The following is a 23,808-nucleotide window of genomic DNA, read 5'->3' as shown; positions in this document are numbered from 1 at the left end:
TAAAAGAAAATTCTCTCCTCAGCCTTTGAATATGTTGCCTCAGAATCCCCCAGAATCATTGATCCCTCCAAAGGGATTTTTACAGCAAAGGCGCCAATATTTTATTTTGCAGTATTCAATTAATTGTGAGAAATGTTCACCCAGCTAAAGGCAGCTCCATTACTCTCTCATAACCCTGCTTAGAGGCTTGTATGTAACAGGATATGCTAACACTTGTCGTACTAAGCCCTTGTAATCTTCATGCTTGAATTTGTGAACAGAGGACCACGTCTTTTCCACATACTGTAAATACTGATGGTGTAAAAAGCTGTGTGGCTTGAATTCCCCGGTGTTTTTAAACATTCCCAAGAGTATAATGCAGCAAGCTGTGATGCTGCAGCACAGGTGTAAAGGCGACTAAATATGACTGAATGATAACTAAATGAAAAGTTACGGATTATGGTAAGATCTACAGTATATGTAAACCCCCTCCTTCACAGTACATTCTTTCTGCAGACTGCAGCCCATATGCTTCTGTGGCAGTCAGTGAACCATGAAATCACTTGGTTTTCATGAAGCTGATTTGCATTCTCAGGTTAAAGCTCAATGGGACAGGAGAGCTAGTTGTAAAATTTAGTATATCAGACCTGTCTTTCCTTATTACGGCTGCACAAAATGATCAAAGTGTCACAGTTACTGGAATGACTCCACATGCTAATGGCACGAGACATGCAGACAGCAACACCAAATGACCCTGTTTTTAAACAATCACACGGTGATCTATATTTGTAACCCTCCTCTACATGAGCTGATGTAGCTTAGTTAATGAGGTTTGATATGAATATTCACCCACCCATAGCTCTGCAAAAACAATCTTCGTTTGAATTGTAGTTGTAGGTTTCGATATGAGCAGCTTGAGCCGTGTGAGTCCTATACCGTTCATAATAATCTAATTTCCTTCTGTGCCTCAAAGCCATATGTAGGTACTGCTTCTGTTTAGCTACATTACTAAGGCCCTTGTAATATTTCTTCCCGTCTATCTGACATGAACAAATCAAACGCCCAAACATTTCCATAAACTGCACCATGCTGTGATGGCACCAAAACCTGTACACAGTGTTAAGATATCTGCCTGAGGACGGATTACGCACGTTATTGGTGGAACCCAATGCAAAACTACAAAGCTCTTTGGGAATTAGGGAAATGTGAAATCTAATCCGAGTGAGCTATTTGTTCATAAGGGAAAATATACCTTGATTATTTTAATAGAATAATTTAGACATTTAAGGGGGAGGCTCTGAAAGTATCCCTTGGTATAACATACTAAAGAGTAAAACAAAACAATCCCAACTCGGGGTACGCTTACGAGCATTTTCAGGAGTTTTCAGCAGTTTGCTTAATTTACATTGAGATCACTCTGTTGAAATACAGGCGTGTCTTAAGATATTTCTCAATTATTCAGCAATGCATTTCTATAACAATGTTTTCTATAATTGTTTTGTATTAGGAATCAAAATCGATGCAGCAGAACCAGAGATATTGTCAATTTTGTTCCACTCACTATTCTTCATTTTCAATGTCAAAACTTACCTACATATCCTATGATGCATCTCAACTGCCAAAAGTTGGATCAGAGATGTGTCAAAATACTATTTGCTTCATACTCTTGATGATGCTTTATTTAGTAGTATAAATGTGTCAACACTTTCAAAAACAAATGTTATTTAATATTTATTTTGGCTGCAATCTTTGAAATTATTGATGATAAATGATTCAGCACTTGCCAGTAGCTTTGGATGAATACCATATTATGATGTTTGATGTTTAGTAAGCTATGGACTGCTAAAAAGTTTTACAAGATGTTGGCCGGTCAAACATGTCCAGTCATCCAGTCCTTACCCAAATTATTGAAAGGTAACTGGAGCCAACAAATACATGCAGCGGGTGCAAACAACATAATTAGGACTTTATGTGAGCTAAATATTACTGTTTCTCATGTGGCTGTCTTTGATTCCAGGGCTTTGGTTCATAATGAAAGATCTTGGCAATTGGATTGACATGAAATATTGTACAAACATTAGGCTGTCCAGATGATGAATCCTGTAGGTTTTGTTGAAGTGGCATCAACATTTCAACTACACAGTTAAAAATCCCCCAAAACTATAGATCCATTGCCATGTCATTTGGAACACATAGTCATGTTCTAGCTCCAATCTTCAGACCGACATTTAGTTTTCTGCACTACTTTGGTTTATGACTAAATACCTGCAAAACTAATGACATTAAGCCTAAGTTGTGCTTTTTTATTTTCAACGCTCGTTTGTCATCAAGTTTAGGTAGCAACCGTGTAAGATGTGTTCACAAACCTTGTGTATTTGATTTTGAATACACACTCATTTGTAGATTGGTGTGGTCCGAGCAAAGGATCCAGAAGCAAAGTGGTAGGAGGTGAGGAGGTGGACATTGTCCCGCACGCTTTATGCTGCTGCACTGATTTTGCACCGCCGCTGGTGTGATCCTATTGTAATACGGTCTGTAGTTTGTGTTTAGTTTTCTCCAATGTAAATAATTAAGGCTTATTTTTCCTTTTTGGTATCTCTTCATTGTAAGAGAAATGTGCATCAACTATCACAGTGTAAGAAAGCGGCAATAATATAAAACCATGTTTAGAGTAAATATGTATCTATGAATATACAGTATATTCAATCCCCTTCACCACACTCTATTCAGCGCTGAAGGCCACAACATTGAACATTTGAAAGTTGTCATATGTGAAGAATTTTAACAAATAACTATTTCCAAGGTCAAGAATGAACCTTCAAGCTGCACATGTCTTTGTGAGTTTAAAAACATTTACAGACTGATAAAAGCTGGCTGTGACTCATGTTTTTGTATCAAATAGTTCATACATGTTTTATTACATTTGGAATTTGTTAATGTGTTTAATCATATATCATGAAAAAGGATTACAATCATGTTATTCTGTGTTGTACGTTTCTAAAAACACAGCTAATGTTTACTTAACTGAATTAAAGTTTTAATTAAGTTAGTTAATGAAATATTTATATCAGACGTATAATGCTAAATGGGATGTAATAAAGTAAAGCATTTCTGTATTTCCTCTTTTTTTACAATCTATATCAATTCCATATACGGACTTGAGGACCGTAGTGTGTTTGTGATCAAAGCTCAGAGATTTAATTCATCTTTTATGTGTTTGAATAAATAATATGAAATCTTGTACGCCCAATATAAGGACATCCACTAGCCCAAAAAATAAGTGAAAAATATTAATCCAAACGACTATTTCACTGTGAAATTCAAAGAAATAGCCACTGTTAAACATGTTTAAATTAAGGCTGAGTTAACAAGCTCTGTGTAAGGGCACAAATAGCCTTCTTCAGGATGTATGATCTACCAGCTTTGTCTGATGTAGTCTAACCATATAACCAGCCTTAATTATCACTGAGAAGGCCGGGCCCTCTCTTGGTAACCTTGTGCTCTGTCAGCGCCCGATTCATGAGTATTGATTGGCTGGGGAACACACATACACCCACCATTCATCTTTACATGACCTTTAATGCCAAAGGTTTGAAGAAGCTAATAAAAAGCAAATTATTCAATCAAACTGCTCCGACAAGCAATTTTCCGTTGAAACAGGTTTTGTCTCATTTGAAGTAAAGAGCTCAGCTCGGTTCACACCAGGCCAGTGCGATGGGAGCGCTCATTAGAGTCTGAAGAAGTTTTAGATTAGTGGTAACGGCTCAGAAATAAACAACTGCTCTTCCTTAATAATCACCTGACTTTTTCCCCACTTGACTCTGAGAATGTTGGACCCAGTGATTAAACTTGATAAATTATATACATTTAAACACATTAAGTCTACACTTAGTGACATATTTTCAATATGTTCACAGTTTCTGGGCACTGCTGTTCATGCAACCCTATTAGGTAGATGTAATTAGGCTTTGACTGTGTCAACACAGATGCTGAAAACCCATGAATACATCCAGCACTATGATTGATATATTGCCATGCAGCGAATATGATCCTGTGTGTAAATCAAGTCATTAATCAAGGTGTTGACATGAAGAGTACATGACTGTACAACCAGGGGAATAGAGGAATAGTATAATGGCACCCAGTTTCAGTGATCTGAGGATGAGTTTGACCTCACAGATATGAAAGTTATCAGGCTACTCTATACCTCCGAACTGCTTCGTTGTTTCCTGAACGAGTGGTTGTGTCAGTCCATTGCTGAGTCATGATGACATTGAACTGACATGACATGTCCTTTAATAAGCGTGTCACTCCTGCGGCTGCTTTAACCCTCAACTGTGATCGCTGCGTTTATGGAAACAAGGTACTTGTAGACATTTTGTGTTCTAACCAAAACCTTTACTCCAGTCTCACAATCGAAATGATTAAAGTCTGTAATAAATACACAAAAACCTCCTCTCATAGCTATGGGGGAATTAATCCCTGTATTGCTCTGGTTTATTAAATGATGTTGTTCCTCGCTTTCCTTGCTGGTAAGCTCAGACATTGCTATCACTTCCGTTGATATCTGGGGAATGGAGAACAAAGGAAGGCGACTATCTCCAATATGAATACATTCACTGAAATCTATAATTGATTGGAGCTCCCAGGCTTGTTTGATGGTCAGCAGGATCTGATGTAATGAGACGCCTCAAGGTTTCTGCAGAGGTTTCTTTTGCTGCTTTTGCTGAGCTGATATCTAAGACAGAAAAAAGCCCCCCTCTTTTTAAGACGGTAGAAAGATTATTTTACATTTGTCTTTTACATTTGTTATTTGTAATCTTGTGTGCTTACACAAAAAGTATGAGATATGAATTATATTTTATTCCAATCTTTAAATAAATTGATACAGCTCTGATACGCTTTTCCTGAAACTTGCTGTAGGCAAAGTCTTCAAAGCAAATCCTGATATAGAAGAAAGCTTATTTCAGATATCTCACTTCTGCGTTCTAATACAATAATATCCCTCTGCTAGTTTCTCAGCAAACTAATTGTTATACAATATACTGCATGGGCAGATTATGCTTTCACTGCAGGTACATTTATGACGAAAATGTATTTTTAAGTCAAATATATTTATATTGGTGTTGTTTTTAAAATACAAATTTTAAATTTGTATTGTATGTTAGCACAATACAAACTATAGGAAACAACACTTGACGTTATATTATCAAATTACTCCTTACAGACCACAATGTCAATGATTTCCTTTCAGTTTTGTTAAATGTTTTAGAATTGAGGATAATCAAACACCCTCACCTATGGTCATGAAGGATGGGTCATGACCGAAAGAACGAGATCGCGGATACAAGCGGCCGAGATGGGTTTTCTCCGCAGGGTGGCTGGTGTCTCCCTTAGGGATAAGGTGAGAAGTTCGGTCATCAGGGAGGGACTCGGAGTTGAGCCGCTCCTCCTTCGCGTCGAAAGGAGCCAGTTGAGGTGGTTCGGGGCACCTAGTTAGGATGCCACCTGGGCGCCTCCCTAGGGAGGTGTTCCAGGCACGTCCAGCTGGGAAGAGACCAAGGGGTAGACCTAGGACCAGGTGGAGGGATTATATCTCTTCGCTGGCCTGGGAGCGCCTTGGGATCCCCCAGTCAGAGCTGGTTGATGTCGCCAGGGAAAAGAAAGTTTGGGGCTCTCTGCTGGAACTGCTACCCCCGCGACCCGACCACGGATAAGCGGGAGAAGATGGAATGGATGGATGGATAATCAAACACAACAATCACAAAATAAATCCTTGCACTAAGTGGAGTAATAAGGATCAAAGTCTATTTTATTTTGCTGGTAAGCTCATGTACTGTATCAACGTCCTACAGTATATTATTTGGGATTTTGTGGCCTTAGTGTGTGTTATTTGTTTCATTTCATATATCCCATATACGGTGGCCCTGAAGTGCAAGACACCACAGCATTTCACAAAACACAACAGCATTTCAGAAAACGCTACAGCATTTCACAAAACACCACAGCATTTCAGAAAACACCACAGCATTTCAGAAAACGCCGCAGCATTTCACAAAACGCCGCAGCATTTCACAAAACACCGCAGCATTTCACAACACACCACAGCATTTCACAAAACGCCGCAGCATTTCAGAAAACACCACAGCATTTCACAAAACGCCGCAGCATTTTCACATTGGACGGAAAGGGTATTCCTTAGGGAGAACACTTCTTGTTTGTGATTGGACAGAGCCAGCCAGAGAAGCACTGCTGTGATTGGTTGTTTTGCTGCCAGTCAAGAAATGACGCTTCGTGATTGGCCCAACACATCAGCCGTTAGCCGTTAGCACACACTCAGAGCTCACAGCTCCTCATATCTGTTCAGAAACTGGACAAAAGTTAAACATATACAAAACACAGACCCTCTACTGTATGTCATGGTGAATACAGTCGCTGCTTTATTTGTATCTGTATGACGTTGTTGTGAGTGTGGACTCTTCCCCAGAGTTTGCCGCTTGGTACTAACGGCTGATGTGTTGGACATATTGCGCTGTCGGGCGTTGACCAATCACAAAGCGTCATTTCTTGACTGGCAGCAAAAACAAGGCAAGGCAAGGCAAGTTTATTTATATAGCACCTTTCAACACAAGGCAATTCAAAGTGCTTTACAAAAAACGAAAGACATTAAGAAAATGGCATTTAAAATCAGTCATTAAAAAGAAAAGATAATAAAATAAACATTAAAAGAAAAAAATACATGGATAAAATATACAGTGCAGTTTAAGATGTGAATAGTTCAATTAAAAGCAGCGGCAAAAAGAAACGTCTTTAGTCTGGATTTAAAAGTAGTAAGAGTTGCAGCGGACCTGCAGTTTTCAGGAAGTTTGTTCCAGATATTTGGAGCATAATAACTGAACGCTGCTTTACCATGTTTAGTTCTGACTCTGGGGACAGAAAGCTGACCAGTCCCTGAAGACCTGAGAGATCTGGATGGTTCATAATTTAGCAGTAGGTCAGAAATGTATTTTGGGCCTAAACCATTCAAAGCTTTATAAACCAGCAGCAGTATTTTGAAATCTATTCTTTGACACACAGGAGCCAGTGTAAAGACTTCAGAACAGGAGTGATGTGATCCACTTTCTTAGTGTTAGTGAGGACTCGAGCAGCAGCGTTCTGAATTAGCTGCAGCTTTCTAATAGATTTTTTAGTGAGACCTGTGAAGACACCATTGCAGTAGTCGAATCTACTGAAGATAAAAGCATGGACAAGTTTTTCCAAATCCTGCTGTGACATTAGTCTTTTAATCCTAGATATATTCTTTAGGTGATAGTAGGCTGATTTAGTAACTGTTTTAATGTGACTGTTGAAACTCAGGTCAGAGTCCATGACTACACCTAGATTTCTGGCTTTATCTGTTGTTTTGAACATTGCAGACTGAAGCTCAGCGCTAACTTTTATACGTTCTGCCTTGGCTCCAAAAACCATTACCTCAGTTTTATCTTTGTTTAATTGGAGAAAGTTCTGACACATCCAGTCATTGATTTGTTCAATGCACTTACTCAGTGTTTGAATTGGAGCATAGTCTCCTGGTGAAATTGTAACGTAAATGTGTGTGTCATCCGCATAGCTATGGTAACTTATTTTGTTATTTTTCATTATCTGAGCCAGTGGTAGCATGTAGATGTTAAAGAGAAGAGGCCCCAAGATAGAGCCTTGAGGTACCCCACATGTCATATTTGTCAACTCAGATGTGTATTTACCTATAGAAACAAAGTTGTTTCTGTCCTTTAAGTAGGATTCAAACCAATTTAGAACTGTTTTCGAAAGTCCCACCCAGTTTTCTAGTCGGTCGAGTAATATGTTGTGGTCAACAGTGTCACACGCAGCACTGAGATCTAATAATACTAACACTGAAATTCTGCCACTGTCTGTGTTTAAGTGGATGTCATTGAAGACCTTTACAAGAGCAGTCTCAGTGCTGTGGTTTGGACGAAAGCCTGACTGGAACACATCGAAACAACTATTTAAATGCAGGAAATTACTCAACTGTTGAAAAACAACTTTTTCAATGATTTTACCTAGAAATGGCAGGTTTGATATGGGCCTGTAATTGTTCATTACTGAAGCATCTAGATTATTATTTTTTAAGAGCGGTTTAATGACTGCAGTTTTCAGGGCCTGTGGAAAAATACCTGAGTGAAGAGATTTGTTTACTACAGTATATGAAGTAGATCTGAGGCCATGCAACGAAAAACATCTTTGAAAAATCCTGTTGGAATAATATCAAGGCAGCAGGAGGAGGATTTCAGAAGTTGAATAATGTCCTCTAGTTTTTTATCATTAATCTGATGGAATTGTGTCATGGTGTTTGAATTGATATTAGGTGGACACAGAGACAACACATTTTCTGTTCCTGATGCAGAGGCACTGACTGCTTGTCTGATTTTCTGAATTTTGTCAGTGAAAAAGGAGGCAAAATCATTGCACGCCCTGGTGGATCGAAATTCAGAGGTTACTGACACTGGGGGGTTAGTTAGTCTGTCGACGGTAGCAAACAAGGCACGTGCATTGTTTTTGTTTTTGGTAATGATGTCAGAGAAGAAAGACTGTCGTGCGTTTTTCAATTCCAAATTATAAAGGCCAAGTCTCTCTTTATAGATTTCAAAGTGAACCTGGAGATTTGTTTTTCGCCACCTACGTTCAGCTTTTCGACACTCTTTTTTCTGCTCTCAGGGTCATGGCCTTTCTCCATGGAGATATTTTCTTCCCAGTCACTTCCTTTACCTTAGTTGGAGCAATGGCATCTATAACATTTTTAATTCTACTAGCTAGATCTACTAGCTCATTTACTGAGATGTTAGCAGGGGCAAGTGTGGAAGAAAAACTGAGTAAACATTTCCCTAGTATTTTCAGTTAAATATCGCTTTGTGGTTACCTCTTTTTGAACATTTTTGTGAACAGAAATAGAGCTCTCAAAGAAAACACAGGAATGATCAGAGAGTGCAACATCAGTCACCACAACCTTAGAGATATTCAGACCCTTTGAGATAATTAAGTCCAGAGTGTGCCCCTTATTGTGTGTGGGCTCCGTCACATGCTGAGTCAGTCCATAGTTATCAAGAACACAAAACAGTTCTTTTGCCCCTCTGTCCTGGGGGTTGTCAACACGGATGTTAAAATCACCAACAATGACTAGACGATCAAAGTCAATACACACTATAGACAGCCGTTCAGTAAAGTCATCAAAAAACCTTGCACAGTATTTGGGTGGTCTATAGATATTTAGGAACAGAGCTCGAGAGGGGCATTTCAGCTGAAGGGCCACATATTCAAAAGAAGCAAAGTTCCCATAAGATGTCTTCCTGCATTGAATGGAATCATTGAACAAAATAGCAACTCCACCTCCTCTCTTATGCATTCTTTCCTGACACATAAAACTAAAGTTGGGAGGGGTTGATTCGATAAGAACAGCTGCACTGTTATTTTGTTCAATCCAAGTTTCCGTTAAAAACATAAAATCAAGATTGTGCTCAGTGATAAAATCATTGATTAAAAATGTTTTTCCTGCCAGAGACCTGACATTTAATAAAGCTAGTTTAGGTTTGTTGGATACACTATCAGTAAGATGTTTTGTGACAAGCTGTGGCTGGCATGGAATCACTGCTAAATTTGATAAACTTACACGAACGTTTGAGCACTTCCTGTTTCTAAGCTGATTCACCGCTCTTAATCTATTACATATCAACACCGATATCGGCAAAGCTACTGGCAGGCAGGGCCCCGGCATGTCCTGGAAAGAGTTGAGAGTGCCATACGCCCTTGAGCCTGGACCCAGCACCAATCACAGCAGTGCTTCTCTGGCTGGCTCTGTCCAATCATAAACAAGAAGTGTTCTCCCTAAAGCAGGGCTCTCCAACACGTCGATCGCGAGCTACCGGTAGCTCGCGGGCAGCTTTTCAGTAGCTCGCCGCTCGATTATCGATGATAGCGTAGTAAGGTCGCTTATTGATTTTTCGGCCGCGGCTGGACAATAACGTTTTTTTATTTTAGAATTGTTTCTGTCACACGAATATCAAATTGGTCGGTGACGCAGAGATCAAGGAACAGACGTGACAGCGGCACAGCGACACCACATACGGACCAGTCTGCTTTCTCCAGCAACACCAGTCCAGAACCAACAGCAGAATGACCCGCTCTGAATCAGGCCCTATCGCTGCGGCTCAGAGACACACAGGGAGGGATTTGTGTTTTTTGAAAAACACTCGTTATCGTCATGTCAGTTTTTTGGTGGATTTAATCAAGTATTGGATTGCAGAGTATGAATGTCCTCTTGCTATTTTCAGTTGATAAATATACTTGTGTGAAGAAAGTGAAGGCATGAGGAAAGCTTCCGCGATCACCGTCTCCTCTCCGTTCCTCCAAACCCCGCCCTCTCCCTGAAAATAATGAGTGATAGAAACTTTATTATTCACTTAATCACTGATTGAGAGATGATGAAGCTAACTTAGTCTGATACATTCATGGGATTAATGTAACAGTAAGACAGAGAATGTGAGTGTGCACCCACATGCACTATTTTTGTTTTTATAATGCTGTTGTCTGCTGTGTTCAGACTCAAGTCATGTGTGTGATGCCACATTCAGGACATTCAGTATCCTTTTTTTTTAAAACAGAAGACCGTTGCTAGAAGCTGCAGCTAGACTGCAGAATTATTAGTTTTTTGTTTTTGAGGATGGAACAATTTCAAACACAGATATAGGGAGGTTCGATGTACATACAGTTGATTTATTATGGTTTATAATTTCATGTGAAGACGAAGAAGATGAAAAAGATGGCTGAACTGTTCAGTGTCAATCCTGTGGAGATGGAGATGGAGGTTATAAATCTCCAAAATCATGTTCAGCTTAAGTCTCAGCAAAACTCACAACATTTCTGGAGCCTTGTAGACCCAGAAAACTATAAGAACTTTCACCAAGCAGCACTGAACACGTCTGCTTTATTTGGTTCTGTTCTACAGACCTTTGTGAAGCAGCTTTTTCTGGCATGAATGCAATCTAAATACAGAACAAGACAGACTGATCAACATTTAAATGACTATTAGAGTGAACCTAAGTGGGTACACTCCAGCATACACCTCTATGGTGGACTCCATGCAGTGCCATTCATCTCACTAACTGTAAAAAAGAGTGAATGCACTTATTTGACCATAAGTGCATTAGATGCTTGTCAGGTGGTGATTAAGGACATTTATGTGAATTTTCAGTGACTTACTTACTATGTGGGCCATAATAATATGTGAGACATTTTCCTTTTCTTGGACCTTGATGTGTAGTTAAGATTTGTGATAAGCTTGAGGTATTGCAATTTCGTACGTGTACAAAAGTATAGCTTAATTAAACTGATGAGGGCTATGTGAATAAATGTAAGCGATGTGATGCAAGTAGCTCTTGGCCACTTTCATTTTTTCAAAGTAGCTCTCGGATGAAGAAAGGTTGGAGACCCCTGCCCTAAAGCCCCTGTCACACTGTCCCGAAATGAACACCCGATGGACACACGATAAAGGAAATGTTCAAATTCGGCTGTGATCGTAGCAACATCGGGCCATTCGTGAGGGAATCTAAGCCATCGTATGACCGCCGGTGGAGTTTCTCAGGCTCCGGCAGTAACTTCGTGAGCGGCAACTTCGTAAGGCACTCGTGAGGGCATCTTGTCAAATCGTGTCATCTTCATGTTATCATCGGTGCATTCACCCTCACTCTGATCGGGGCGAATGCCCGATGGCACCGATGATAACAAGATGCCCTCACGATGGCCTTACGAAGGGCAAAATTGACACACGAATTCAACACGAAAATGAACCTTCGCAAGGTCCTTCGGCAATTTTTTGGCATGCCAAAGATTTTGCCACCGCTCACGAAGTTGCTGCCGGAGCCTGAGAAACTCCACCGGCTGTCATACGAAGGCTTAAGATGCCCTCACGAATGGCCCGATGTTGCTACGATACAGCCGAATTTGAACATTTCCTTTATCGTGTGTCCATCGGGTTGTTTTATTGCACAACAAAATCATGTAAATATATTATGTAAATAACCCAATTTGTGTTCTGTGAAACTAAAAAGGATATAATATATTATTTTGAAGGACAGTTGACAGGAAGTTGTTGTTGTTATGGAAACAACATTACGGAGAAAACGTAATATTTTCTACATATAACGACGGATAAAGGTAAAGAACAAAGTCTGAAGATATCAGTACAGTATCATAGTACTGTAACATAATTGTTTTTGGTACTTTCATTGCAGTTGTATGTCTTAAATGTAATGTAAATGTTGCCTTCGTGTGTGGTTCGGGGCCATCTTCGTGCGAAATTCACAATTCCATATGCGTGTGTCCATCGGGTGTCAATTTCGGGACAGTGTGACAGGGGCTTAAAGCCGGAGCATCACTGTCTCCGGAACAACTGCCTTTGTTTAGCCCTGGTAGGAAGGCATCACCCTGATGGATAATGACTTGATGGAATATGTCCTTTGGCCAAAGTTGCCAGGCACTGAGGATTTTTTTTTCCTGCTTTTCACTTCATATGAGGGCTTGGGGAAAACTAACATGAGAAATAGAGAGGTAAAAATATTGTGGCTGCAAGAGCAAAATGGAGCGGGGAAGTGGAGTGTTTGATACAGTGAAGGGCAGACATGTTGGAGATTAAGCGAGACCGGCTTTTCCTGTGCCGACTCCTGGTTTATCCCACTGGGCCAGGTGATGATTTGATGCTTGGAAATGGAAGATGGAACCGAGAAATCAGTCATTAATCCATTGGGTCTGACCAGCAGGTGAAGGACTTTCTGTGCGATACAAATGTAACAACTTCATGTACTTCCCAGTGGTTGCTCACTGACACATTGCCTGTCGAGGGGGCAGGGTAACCGCAGTTAATATGCATGGCATGATAGACTGTGAAATTATAGACTGTGTTAAATTTACTGACAACTTCACTTACTTTATTTTTCTCTCTCATTTCCTAAACTCTGACATGACAGCTCTGGCTAGAAAACGGGATGATTTGAAAAGGATTGGAGTGACGTATCAAAAAGAAAAAGCTTGCGTCATTAATACTTCATTGGCTGGATGAATAGCTTAAGGTGACAAGCCTAAAGTCCCTCTCTGAATACAAATGGGTGTGGAGTAGTAGAGCATTAAGAAGAACCTGAGTGGAGAATTCTGTTTTTCTTAATGCTCGAAGGCTCTCTGCAGACAAATGTGAGCGATATGGTAATCTCCCTTGGGTTGCATGCTGAGGTTCTGCAGGCAGAGCTGTGACATGTCATGTAGCTTGTTTTGAATTTTAGGGACAAGTGAGAAACTGAAGGCCTGTGACCTTGGCAGTCAGTGCCCTCCTGCTTGAGAAAAAAGCAGAAATGAAAGAAACGTTTTGCAGCCGCCTAGAAATAGCTTCCTAAGTGAGTTACAAATCCTTGTCCTCATCCATCTTTATCAGATATGTGCATGGCAAAGTATGTATGCAGTAATTATTTGGACCTATTTATAACCTTATTTTCCCAGTCACAGCAGAACATTTGCCCGCTCTTTGTTTTGCAAAGATAACTTCCAAGGCTGTGTCAAAATATGATGAATTTTTCATTATGCTCCCCTTTACACTTTGTTTTCCTTTAGCTACAATGATGCAGTGAAATATTAATGACAGAACACACATTCATAGTTGTGGTATCTCCAAACTCTGTTTTCTACAGCCTCTTCTGCTGCTTATGCCTCTTTCTTGTTGTTTCATAATCAGATCAGCTTTCATATCGCACCCAAAGCTGCCAAGTGGAAAAAGGAGCAAGCTTAGTCAATGAGATTACTGTATGTATGTATGACTGCTTCTGTTGTAAGTTGAGGAATGTCTTCTTCATCACAAGAATACAGTCTAGGTAGATAAACATCCCTAAATGTGTTAGAACAACCCCACGTCTGACGGGGTGTTGCAGTGTTGTAAGCCAAGCTGTCTTTATTATTTAAAAAAAACATGTTTCTTGCCCTTTAGGTGGTGTTTTATTGTGACGCCAGTGGGAGTCGCCTTCCTCATCTCTGACTCTCTGACTGCCCACTGATCGGGATGCTGATGTGAAACCTGCGATGGAGACCGGGGCTTGATATCTGGTGGGTTTGTCGTGTTTTCCAAGTCACTGCATATTGACTGAGAGCAATAGCATTACCTGCCATGTGACTCTGGGTGGCTTTAATTCAGATGTTGAGTTTGCAAATGCCCTAAATCATTTTTGTTGTCGATTTGACACATTTGATTTCAGTAATAATATATCTGAACTGAAGCTTAAACGTGAAGACAATAAGCATTTTAATATAGACCAGAATAAATAAGAGTCATGAATCTGACAACATATGCAGTCGTTTACTTAAAGGACACCTATCATGCTATATTTGAACAATATATTGTAGGGCCATACCTATATAAAGTATATAAATATAGTTTTTTTTTCAAAATACCAAAAAGATCCTGCATTTTAGCCATGCCTCATTTCGCTCTATTTGCTCTTTCCAGCGCTGTTTTTGCAGGGGGCTGATTCTGTGAGCTGCAGCTGACCACGCCCCCCTGCAGGAGAGGGGAGTGTGCTCTGAGATCAGCTGCTGGGCTGCAGCGGGGAGAAGAGGGGGGAAAAAGAGATCTCAGTCCACCGTGTTTTATTCTTATAGAAGTAAGAAGAGAAGTAATGGGGCAGAAACCCTCCTTTTTACGCAGCGGTCCAGACATAGACATCAAACGGCGACACATATTCAGTTGCCAGTTACTTTGGCATTAGGGCAGGGATACCTAGATACTTTCCAAGGTTTGACATCATGAAGTGTGCTACTTTTAAAGCAAGCAACGATGTTTTCAAATCTGTAATCAAAAAGCTCCTCAAAACGCTATCGAAGCAGTTCCTGCCGTTGCTACGTTAGTTCAAACAGTAACAACGGACTATTTTTCTAGCGGATGCATGTCAATTTAAATGAATACAACTATTTTTTTAAATCAATAAAATCATTTTCTAAATCCATAAAAGCATTTCAATTAATATTGGGAGTCATGACTCATGTCATTACTTTGTCGAGAATGTGGCCATGTAATAAGCGGGATAATGTGCACATTGCACATTGCATAATGTGCCTTCATGCCGATCTAGATCCCTCCGCTTCGCGTCGGGCTCCTGATCAGCCTGTCGGTGTTCTTTTCCCCATAATGACCGCGTCGCTGCACATTATCCCTTACATATGATTATATAGAGTCATTATTCATTTGTTTTAAAGCAGGAGGCGCAAAAGCTTGCCTCGGGGAGGGAGAAAAAGAGCCACAGCGGAGAATAAACAGAAGGGCAACCATGGCAACCATGCAAGGGAAATCTTCTTCGCTGCTTTTGTGGCAGACTACAGCGCCACTTACAGGCCTGACATATGTACCACAGCGTCTCCAGCGCTTTCGAGCAGCAATGACCGGCCGTGGCCCAACCTCTCATTCCCCTGATAGGTGGAGAATTGACCAATAGCCGTAGCACCACTTTACTGACGTCAGTAAAGTGTTCAAATCTGGATCAGTCTGTATCAGATCCGTTGCAGCCCCTTTTTTAGAGATTTGGGTATGGAGGAAAATAGAGAGGGTTGTATTTTCTGACACTTGGTGAGTTCCCTGGAACACCGGGGACACATATTCATGTATAAAATACGTACAAAAGTGTATTTTGCATGATAGGTCCCCTTTAAACTTTGCGCAAAAGAACTTAGCCCTGTGTTCCACTACATTTTTAATATGTCTTTACAGACACAGCATGTGTCAAAGGTTTGGAAGGATGCTGTGGTAGTCCCTGGTTGCGGTCGGATAATCCAAAAATCAGCTCCTAACGCCTAACCCTATCGTCTATTCCTTGACCTTAGGAGGACTTAGGAGAAGAGACTGCGGTACTTTAGAGAATCCGACTGCACTTTCACTATCCGACGTGTTTATGATGCGCCAGCGGACGTCATAAATGTGCGTCTGCTGCTGCTGTGGGGAAACGAAACTACAGTTTTATATACAGCGGACTACAACATGGATGTTTAATAAGAACCACGGACTACTGTAAACTCATCTAGAGACTCTGCACCGTGCTCTGATGCTGTTGCTTCATGCTTTATGAACATGGACAACAGAGAAACATATTCTTCATGACCAAAGTTGGAATTTAAATAAAAAATGAAAGTGAAACTTATGCTCGTCACCCTCTCCCTCCGGTCCACATTAATACAAATGATCCCAATACGTATGATTGTATGAACTATGAAAAGATCTTAAAATAAATACAAATGTGTTTGTTATAAACGTTAGTCCTTAACATCTATCACTGTGTACATCACCATTCAAACATCTTTTAAAAGTTGAACAAACCCCACACAGCTCAATAAAGACTGTGAAATGTTGACTTTATTTGATCATTTCAGTAAAATCTAACGTTCATATTTCTCTTTTTGATTATAATACTTTCATGATATAATTTCTCGGTCATAATCGGTTGTTTCCGTGAACGGCCGACTGTTGTGTGACGGCAAATGCTGCTGCTGCAAGGCATTGTAGGGCAGCATTTTCTCCTCTCCTTTCGGTTAGGGAGGTCCAGTGGTTCCTAAGCTAAAGGAGGTTATAAAGGAAGTTTGAAACATCCTTTCCTATCATCTAGACTTCGAACGGCACTTATCATGGCTGCCACTGAGGGACTTCTGGGTCATTTCACTCCGTTAGGACTAAGCTAAATGGACTATTCGACTTCAGCCCCTGTTCCCAACTCCAGAGGTCCCAAAACTCTTAAAGATTTTAGACCAGTTGCACGTACATCAATTCTAATGAAGACATTGGAAAAACTAGTCAGAGCAGAAATCTTAAGGAAGACTAAGCATGCACTCGATCCCATGCAGTTTGCTTACAGGCCACACAGAGGAGTAGAGGATGCCACGGTCACCTTATTTAACTTACTTTTTAAACACTTGGAGGGAAATGGACCTCATGCTAGACTTTTATTTGTTGATTTCTCCTCTGCTTTTAACACAATTCAACCTCATATTTGAATTGGCAGACTTTTAGAACAATTTGAAATAAGCAATAATCTTATGGGCTGGCTTCTTGATTTGTTTAACCAATAGGACACAAAGAGTGAGGGTGAATGGAACCATATCTGATAAAGTCAGCCCCTCCACTGGCTCCCCACAAGGATGTGTCCTTTCGCCACTATTATTTATACTTTACACTAATATGTGTCAAAGTAGGTGGGAAAATAGGACTATTTTAAAGTATGCAGATGACTCTGTAATTGTTAATAGGCTCCAGGACAATGAGACCAGCCACGGCCCTGTCATTGACGACTTTGTCAGGCGGTGTGAGGAGTCCTATCTACAACTGAACATAAGCAAAACCAAGGACATGATCATTGATTTTAGAAGACATCCCCACATACAGTATATGAAGTCTTAAAAATCCAGAATCAGAAAGTAGAATTTGTGCAATCATACAAATATCTCGGGACAATTTGACTCAAAATTGAGCTCTGATCCAAACTCTGAAGCTGTGTGCAAAAGGGGGCACCAGCGTTTGTACTGTCTTAGGAAACTGTCCTATTTTAACATTGACAAAACCATGATGATCATGTTTTATCGTGCTTTTATCGAGTCAATTCTGTCTTTTTCACTAATGTCATGGTTTGGTAACCTGACTTTAAAGAGCAGAACCTCTCTGAGTCAGATCGTAAAGTGGTCCATCAGACTGAGTGGTGAGCCACAGCTAAACCTGGAGACCAGCGGTTATCCAGCTCCATATTAGATGATGACTCCCACCCTCCGCACTCAGAATTCAAGCTTTTTCCTTCGGGCCGGAGGTTAGCTGTCCCAAAGAGTAGAACGAAGCGGTATAAAAACGGTTTTATCCCAGCAGCTATTGCACAAATTAACACATCATAGGAGTGTCACACAGATGCCTATTTGTATTTATTTATTTAATTATGAATTTTGAATGTCCATGTTTGTACTAGTGTTTTCCTTCTTTAAATGTTTTTGAAATATTTTGAGATTTGGTTGAGCAGGGTACACCTGTACTTTTTACTAGTCCTTTTATTAGAGATGTGTCTGTTGTTTGTGTTTATTTTAGAGTGTGTCAGGATGGATCCCTTGTCTTTTTCTCTGCAAACAAAATCTACCTACGGGTACAAATAAATAACCTGACCTGACCTGACCGCCTATAGCTGGGGTGGCTCCAACTATGCTGAAAATGTTGTTGTGTTAGCAGTGGTACATCAACATATTGAAGATGCAGTACTATGTGGAACACCTGTGTGAATTTGTTACAGAAAGTACAGAAAAGACGGTGAAACTACAGGTGCAGAGCAGAACTGGGTCAAATTTGCAAAAACTCATTTTTTCTTCTTTGTTTTTTACACATTTTAAAAAGCCATGTGGGGGGAGTTAAATCTGAGTCATCTTTATTTACTAGATATGATAACACTACATTTAGACATCCAATGCATCTAAACTAAACCTACAGCATACATACTGATTTAAAGACGTTATTATGTATTATTAGGTGTTAACACTTAATGTATTAGGTAAGAGCTTTAGGTATGAGATTCCCATTTATTCAAGCTATTCTAAAATACCTACTTATCTGTTTTTAAAAATGACATCTCAGCAATTAGCCTTTTTGAGGCTATCACCATGCTGCTCTGATGGTCCCAAATAGTCGAATAGTGATTTAATCACACACACTACAGACATTGATTGGAAAGACAAGTACATTTTTTGTTATTTATTAACAGTATTATCAATAGCTGGCAGCTAAATTGTCTATATATATATTATGAATTATTGGGAGAAATGCCATCCTAAGTCAAATGAAACATTTAGCGTCCTTATAAAGTCCCAATCATGTAATAGTTAGTTTCATAACCACATGTGTTCTGTCATTGCTATTTGACTGAAATTAGCAGTTGAATCTGGCTCTTAGATCAAGTCGTCTATTTGTTACTTATTTGGGGTCAGACCTTATATATATATATATATATTGTTTAAAAATCTTAAATGGACAACATACAATGTCTGCAGAGTCACAGTGTTGTAAGAATGTGTGGGAGCGGGCTGGATAGATATTATTTGTGGTCAGGAACTTTACATGCATGCAGTAGGTGGTTTAGCTATATTATATAGCTGTATAGCTTATTATGTATATAAGACTGTCATATCTAAGATGTGTAAGTACTTTAGATGTTTATGTATTACAGGGTAGTTGTACTGGGATTGTTTCCTGACACACGTCTGATTTAACTGTCCTTGAAACAGATGGTGTGTGAAAAAAAACTGTGATAGTTGTTTTTGAATGAAGTCAGGGGCTGTTTAACAAAATAATATATATGATACTGTATATGTTAAACAATGTATGTTAAAAACAGGTTATCGTGCTTCCCAAACGAGCAAAGACCTATTTTGTAAATCTCTGTATGGTTAATGCTCTAATCCCACTTATTTACGTTCCTTCAAACATTATTAAAATAGAGGCTTGATTTTTTAAAGAAAATAATAAATGTATACTGTATGAATTCAGTTATTGTTCTTATCCTCTAAACTTGCAGAACTATAAGCAGTAGCTTAGCGTTGAGTAGCTGAGTAGCGCCTGCGGTCATTTTCCAAGACCGCATACAGCCCGCCAGGCTTCACAATAAGATTGGGGAGCATATATCTAGCCTGCACGGTAATACACTGGGAAAAATAAGGCCTGAAGGCACATTCTCCACCGCCCACAGTTTTTTCTTGCTTATTGCACCATCTTGGGTCTCTTCTTTTTTCTTTAATCTGGATTTTGACGGCAGGACAGGAGTATATTGCTCAGAGAAGTTCTCGTAAGAAACCTAGAGGGTGCTGCAAAAAACACTTTTCTGCGAATAATTACTCTCCATCCTTGCACCTTGTGGCTTAACTAACTCCGCCAGGTTCCTGAAACTATCTGACCCATGCGTGTAATTTAAGGATCCTACCTGGAGTCGTAGTGTAATTGACTAGACCTCTATCTTACTTGCAATGGGCCATAAAGGGCTGTGGCAGTACATAAACGCAGTAACATGTTTTAATCCCACATTATAGCATAAAACTATTAATTAAAACCTGGCACACAAGAGAATAGAGTTAATGATCTGTGCTGCGTCTTCAGAGAGCGTTCAGCCGAGAATAATTGTGTGCATCTGAAGTGCAGTAGGTACCTGTTTCCCCCTTAACATCTGTCTGCTGTGCTCAAAGTAGGCTTGCATCCTGAAAATGTCATTGCACTACATTCAGGCACAATAGTGGATGCTGCATGCTGCCAGTAGCTGTGATTTGCCGAGGGTCTAGTTTAAGGAAAATAACTGGGTAATTCCTCCGGGGCGATTCAGTAAGGAGGGGGATGGGACGTGAGCTTATTTTACCTACCTCTGACCTGTGGTCAGTACCCCTGTGGTTCCTGCGGTCAGGGGGGAATCACACTGTGCTGAGAACAAAGAAATATGATGGCTCCCACTTGTCCTCCTCTGGTTCAAAGGGAATGGCAGGGCAATGCTAATTAGACAGCTTATGTTACTGAATTGAACATAACTGCTGTTCCCTTCAGTGTCCCCCCTCCCCCTTGTCGTTGTACGCCTAACAAGCATTGTCTACAGTCAAGCCACTTGCATAACTCTGCATATTTTTTGCACTGTAAGGCTTCCTGTTTTGTTACTGTCCTAAAAAAGAAAATACTTTCCAATGGTTAAATGAATCCTTTTCATAAGAATCAAATGTACCCTTACCTGTTAAACAATAGCCATTTGTTTTGTGAAATTACAGCAGTTCTGGCCCATATGTGTTATTTTGACGTCTTCGCCCAGCTGTTTGCAGTGCGGTTTAATCCTGGCTGTCAAGTTTAAGGGCGATAAGAGGCATAACTACAGGATTCCCTACTAGTTACTATCTCTGCTTGTTCAAATTGATGGTGCTACAGCTCAGAATACAATGCTCTGTAAGTAGGAAGTGAATTCATGTTTTTAATCAGGGATCAAGGGGGAGAGTGAAGAGGAGGTCAAGTTATTATCCTCACATATTCAAAAGTCTAGTGGCGGCAGTATGCATGTACACCTTCCCTCAGCTGTCTTGTGTTCTGTGGTCTGCTTCTCTTGTCAAAGTAATCTGAGTCTTGCAGCCAGTGTTTCCTGGAATACCAACTATTGAAGGCTGTGACGAGTAGCAGCTCCAGGTATTCTCGAGGTTCAAGGCACATGTTCAAGTTTTCATCTCCACACCGCAATCTTGTTTCTGCAGCTAATCATCCACATAAATTAAGATCTACTTTCCATGTCACCCACGTCTCTGAATAACAAGGGCTTTGTGAATTTGAGATGGTGTAGCCACTAGCTAAAGATGGTGATATATGATAAAAATCCAACACACCTGCATGCGTGCAAGCACAAGTCAGATACCATTGAGGCATAGCTCCAGGGGAGTTATGCTCAGCGTCTCCCTCTTGCTCTCTCTCTGTCAGATATCTTTTTGTTAGTGCAGATGCACTCAGGGTTGGCAAACACATTGAAGGCTGAGTCACTTAAACAGCCTCATCTTGACACACAGCTGACTCAGAGTCTATTGATTTCTTCATACATCATATTTTTTTGTACCGTTTGTTGTTATGTATGTATCGGGTATGGGGGGGGGGGCGGAGGGCGCTGTTTGAACTCCTTTGAAGCACAAACTGTATGTCTGTCGCCCAGCTACTTCAATCGATTACGAATTCAGAGCCATGTTAGATGACACAACCTTATTACATAATCCTCATTAGTTACCAGGGACATAACTGAGTTTAAAAATCAATTTACATTAATAAACAAAAATAGCACAATCAGTGTTTGTGAGCATAAACAAGCCTCTCTCCCAGAGCCACAAAACAGAAACCCTCTCATCTGTGTTGTTGTTGTTGTGCTCGTAAGGCCTGGAGCTCATTCATTACAAAGTAAAAGGTGCATTTTATTTTTGAAGGAGTGGTGTACTCACTGGAATTGTAGCCATGCTTTAAAAAACAAGAGGATTGAAGCTTTATTCCTAAGGTGCCAACTGCTAAACAAATGCTCACAGTATTTGTACTTAAAGGGATATTTGTAGGTATCGACCATAGCACAAAGGAAAGGCCTGTACCTTTACTCACTGTCCTGTAAGTGGCTCATGATATATCATGCATTATCAGTGTCCATCTGTGCATCCTTCTAAACAAGGCCACGACATGAACCCCCCCCCCTTCTTTTATATCATTGCCAGATACAGCGTTTGGGAGCAGGCCGCTTCATAGTGTCAGACTAGTAGCTGGTTATGAGCCACAGCTCCTCTATTGTCTGTCATGCTGGAGAAAGAGTGGGAGCCCCTAAAGAGGCCTGGCAGAGGCTCTGCTTCCATCTGCCTGCATGCCTCGCCATGGAGCCCAGCTCGCACCACTTGAGATTATACTCACGTCCAAGCTGTTACTGTAATTTGCATTGGCTCATAGGCAGAGAAGAGTGAGGAGGAGGAGGAGCTGCACATGAGGCAGGGATGTTAAAAGTGGTCCTGGCAGCACAATGAGCTCGCCTGTGTGTAGTATTATAAACAAGTGGCATGGGCAGAGCTATGGGCAGAGCTATATGCAATAATGGCATAGAGCAGGTCGCCCTGTGGATTACAGGAATGTAGTCTTTGAAACTATCCCAGTCACAATCAACATTGCTGTTATGTGCTTTATAGAGACATTATCTTAGTCTCAGCAACCGTATGCAGCAGCATATTAATTAAAGCTATCAGTCAGAATCCATTAAACTAATTCAACGTCTGTCATTCTGAAAAACTGTTCCCACTAATTAGCAAGTGATATTTTCATGTCCTTGTTATTAATTTACATTAAAAGGTCACTCACCTGGAGGATACCCACGCAAACGCTGACGAAAATGAGCAACAAGAGAAAGGGGCATGGCCTAGGATCTAAGCAAAAGACAATACCACACGAGCCACTGTGTTGCACCCACTATTTTAGATTATACATCAGACCTGGGAAGTGATCATTAAATCAAATCCAAAGCAGCAGCTGTATTTATAACCATTTTCTGAACTAAATGTGTCCCCATTGGATATATCAGCAGCACTCATTAGGAGGCGTTAAATATCTAGAGAGGGCTTGATGTAGGATTTTTTTATTTAATTTGCTTTTTCCCCTCAATAAAACGAAACAAAACCAAAAACTACTTTTCCACTCAATCCCATTGATTGTTTTCAGATGTCTTCATTTTCAGGCTCTATTTGTTCCTGACGTGATAACCTTTGCAATGTAATTTGGTTCAGCTGCACATTTATCTAATTTACAAATTAATTGGAGACAGAAATTTAGGAGCAATTTCTGATAATGCCGTCCCCATCAAATAGGTTGTGAACTAATTATATATGGTGCAGCCACAAGCTAAGAGACCCATAATGTAGCTGGTGGTAAAGTCACTATATGAGAGGAGTATTTCCTTTTTCTTTCCACAAGCATTGGCCAGTGCAATTATTTCAGTCAGCAGGGCTTAACCTTTTTTGTTCTATTGTTGTATGTAAATATATAACCAGGGTTAAAACACTGGAACTAACGCAAGGCAAGGCAAGTTTATGTATATAGCACCTTTCAACACAAGGCAATTTAAAGTGCTTTACAAAAAATGAAAGACATTAAGAAAATGGCATTTAAAATCAGTCATTAAAAAGAAAAGATAATAAAATAAACATTAAAAGAAAAAATACATGGATAAAAGTTACAGTGCAGTTTAAGATATGAATAGTTCAATTAAAAGC

General features: G+C 40.1%; 1 protein-coding gene across 4 annotated transcripts in view; it reads left to right on the top strand.

Annotated features, from left to right (window-relative positions):
- The window catches only part of lrfn1 (leucine rich repeat and fibronectin type III domain containing 1), a 167,368-nt gene that overhangs the window by 115,556 nt on the left and 28,004 nt on the right, over nucleotides 1-23,808 (top strand). For all 4 annotated transcript variants that reach the window (XM_034197929.1, XM_034197928.1, XM_034197931.1 and 1 more), the window contains one exon: nucleotides 14,000-14,115. The gene's annotated coding sequence lies outside the window, so the exon portion shown is untranslated. The remainder of the gene's footprint in view (nucleotides 1-13,999; nucleotides 14,116-23,808) is intronic.

The sequence above is a fragment of the Gymnodraco acuticeps genome, unplaced genomic scaffold (assembly GCF_902827175.1).
Source record: "Gymnodraco acuticeps unplaced genomic scaffold, fGymAcu1.1, whole genome shotgun sequence".
Taxonomy (NCBI): domain Eukaryota; kingdom Metazoa; phylum Chordata; class Actinopteri; order Perciformes; family Bathydraconidae; genus Gymnodraco; species Gymnodraco acuticeps.
Note: the sequence above shows the minus strand (reverse complement) of the source record. Positions and strands in the feature narration are given on the sequence as shown.